The sequence below is a fragment of the Triticum dicoccoides genome, chromosome 5B, assembly GCF_002162155.2.
Source record: "Triticum dicoccoides isolate Atlit2015 ecotype Zavitan chromosome 5B, WEW_v2.0, whole genome shotgun sequence".
Taxonomy (NCBI): Eukaryota; Viridiplantae; Streptophyta; class Magnoliopsida; order Poales; family Poaceae; genus Triticum; species Triticum dicoccoides.
Window position 1 is genome coordinate 675,151,480 of NC_041389.1, and position 3,430 is coordinate 675,154,909.

The following is a 3,430-nucleotide window of genomic DNA, read 5'->3' on the forward strand; positions in this document are numbered from 1 at the left end:
CGTACGTGCTTGGCGAAGCCATGCCGGAGTACTGCTTCTCCACCAACACCACGCCGTCATGCTGCCGTTGGAGCTGTCTTCCTCAACCTCTCCTTCCTCCTTACTGGATCAAGACGGAGGAGACGTCGTCCGTACCGTACGTGTGTTGAACACGGAGGTGCTGTCCGTTCAGCACTTGGTCATCGGTGATCTGAATCACGTCGAGTACGACTCCATCATCACCGCTCCCTCGAACGCTTCCGCACGCGATCTACAAGTGGTATGTAGATGCAAACTCACTCCCTTGACTCGTTGCTTAGATGAACTCATAGATGGATCTTGGTGAAACCGTAGGAAAATTTTTAATTTTCTACAACGTTCCCCAACAAAAACTTCCTCCTGGAGTGTGCCATGCAAGAAGGCGTTCTTGACGTCGAGTTGCCGAACGGGCCACCCACGCGAGGCGGCAAGGGTGAGCACAGTGCGAATGGACGTTGGCTTCACAACAGGGGAGAAAGTCTCGCCGTAGTCAACGCCGGCGTGCTGGCGAAACCCTCGGACGACCCACCGCGCTTTGTAGCACTTGAGGGAGCCGTCGGGGCGCGTCTTGTGTTTGAAGATCCATTTTCTGGTGATGATGTTAGCGCGCGGAGGGCGGGGCACCAGCTCCCACGTACGGTTGCTGACGAGCTCGGCGAACTCCTCGCGCATGGCACAGACCCAGTTCGGATCGCGAAGAGCATCGCGAACGGAACGGGGAAGCGGAGAGATGTCCGGCGAGGTGTTGGTGGCGGCGATGCAGACGTAGTCGTCGGCGTAGCGCGTGTTCGGGCGGAACACGCCAGCTCAAGCGCGTGTGGTGATCCGCGAGCCGCCAGCTGTAGATGAAGAAGAGCTGGCGGGGACGACCGGGCGCTACGCTGGAGCGGCCGGATTTAAATCCGGGCCAACCGATGCAGATCTGTCGGTGCAGCTTGAACTTGGAGGAGTGGCGCGCGACGAGGACGAGGCAGAGCCACTGGATGGCGATTGTGCGGTCGAGTTTGAACCTGGAGGAGTGGCGCCCGACGAGGAAGAGGCGGAGCCGCTGGATGATGATCGCGCGGCCGAGCTTGAACCAGCTGCGCCCGCGCGCTGGTGTGAGCCAGGAGGGCCGGACTCAACCGAGTCAGGCAAGCTGGCGGCACCGGGCGGCGTAGTAGGACGGGAACCTGCGGTGGTGCGGGGACGTAGCGAGGCGCCGGTGCAGTGCTGATGGCGGGCGGGTCAGAAGCGGCAGCAAAGGGGAAGTGGGTCTCATGAAAGCGAACATGGCGGGAGGTGAGAACTTGTCGGGTGCGGGGATCATAACAACGATAGCCACGATGATATGATGGATAGCCAAAGAACACGCAGGCTACGGACCGGTGATCGAGTTTGTTGCGCGAGGTAGAAGAAGCACTACACCATGAAATTGTATTCCCTACGGACGTATGTTGGAAAAAGTCAGTATTGCCGACCGACCGTGACGTGAGAAAACTTCTAATAGACAATTTGTTGGGAAATCACGTGAAGAATGAGTGACTGTCGGTCGGGAATAGTACGAAATTTGTTGTCGAATCATCGGTCGGGTCGTATGTCCATCAGCCCGTCGGTCGGTAAATAATGCCGACCCACAGTTCGTGGCAAATTGGCCAACGCGGGCTACAGAAATCTTTTAGCGCGAATATTTTGGCCCAAGCCCGCGAACGCTCAGATCTAGATAAGGTGTACCACGCACGCAGCCAAATCCCTAATTCCCCTTCTCCTTCTTCGATTCCCCACACCCGCCGCCGCCGGGCTCTCCACCGCGCCTCCGCGCTCCACCACGGCGTTGGCCTCTCCCTCGCGCCCCCGCGTCTCTACTTCACGCTGTCGACCTCTCCACCTACTCCAGAGGAGCGTTGCCCTGCGGAATGGCGTGACGGCCGTGGCGGCGCACGTCCCGGAGGTGCTGCTGCTCGTGGTGTCCAATCCCGTCGACGACCTCACCTACCTGGCCTGAAAGCTTTCAAGCTTCCCGGCGAGCAGCGTCGGCGGCTCCGGCACCAACCTCCACTCCTCCAGGTTCCGGTTCCTTATCAACCAGCTCCACGTCAACACCCAGGACGTGTAGGTAACTAACTGGATCCTGAATCCTGATCAAGACTTGTGCCCTCACTCGATATTCTAGGATGATGCATGGCTGGACATAGAAAATGGACTGCTTAAAAATTATGTGTGATTAGTAACTAAATGTATATAGAAAATGGTTGGGACAACTCTGCTGGAATATAAATGTAGGGCATTATTTACTTATAGAACAATTATGTGGTAGTGTTGGTCTTGCTGTCAATATTTATACAGGACAAAAGCAGAACTTCGATCCAGTAAGTAAAACGCGTAATTGCTATATGTGTACAATTGGTTCCATGCCGGATCCATGTAAAAGAACACCTAACAGATCAATTGAGAAAGTATCATTGTTTCCTTGCTTATTTACTGAAACTGAATCTCTTCCACTGCAGTTAGGGCAACAATTTAATTCTGATAATCATTTTCAGTTTGAGAAGTTTCTGTTTTTAAATGCTTCTTTTAAAGGACCATGTTCAAATGACTAACCTGTGTTTTGTGCCCAGGCTATTTAACTTGTTTCTTGATTAAGGTGTTGATGGGCTGTAACTATTTGCCACTCTGAAAATATAATACTTTTGTGCCCAGGCTATTTAACTTGTTTCTTGATTAAGGTGTTGATGGGCTGTAACTATTTGCCACTCTGAAGATATAAATTGTTATTTCTTCAGGTATCGTATCACTGAGGTAAGACGATGAGAAGAATCCACACTGATGTCATTTTTTGCACAGTAAAATTACTTTCTGGTACACATATCTCATTATTAGATGTGGAGATGTTTTCTATTGATACTTCCATCTGACAATACAAAAGAAAGCTATGTAGCTTCCATCACATTTGTTTTCTCCGCCAAGAAGAAAATGTAGCTCTGAGCACTAACCTATCTATGCAGGCACCCTCCCACGCACCTGCAAGCATGAATGAAGGACGTGTTTTGAGGTCTAGTGTAACACAAGATCATGATCATGTAGATCACGCGCATCAGCCTTCCAAAGTAAGCCATCCTGCTGTGTCAAAACTGTAGTATATTCATCCACACATTTTCATTTTTGGGTGGAAAGTAAATATAGGTAGAACATGAAGCAGTACAAACACGACTTGCTGAAGTCAGTGATATAGATTCTATTCTGTTCTAAAAATAGAACATTTAAACCACATGTGTGCTTTATGTGATTGCTTAGTTCCTGCCTGGTTTTCCTTTTTTACATTCTTCTTAAATTACTAAACCTTCTAGTTCTGTTATCTGGGCTAGACCTCCACATGTGTTTTATGTGATGGTTTAGTTCCTAGGTTATCTTGAAATTTGGAACTTCAACCCCC

The 3,430-nt window shown here is 50.6% G+C and overlaps 1 long non-coding RNA gene across 2 annotated transcripts in view; it reads left to right on the forward strand.

The window, feature by feature from the left end:
• The first annotated feature begins 1,721 nt into the window (after positions 1–1,721).
• Positions 1,722–3,430, forward strand: part of LOC119312543 — a 3,688-nt gene continuing 1,979 nt past the window's right edge. Inside the window, exons 1-3 of one of the 2 annotated variants that reach the window (XR_005151390.1) lie at positions 1,722–2,113; positions 2,698–2,796; positions 3,003–3,104. This is a non-coding gene — a long non-coding RNA (uncharacterized LOC119312543). The remainder of the gene's footprint in view (positions 2,114–2,697; positions 2,797–3,002; positions 3,105–3,430) is intronic. The other variant, XR_005151389.1, reaches the window with a different exon arrangement.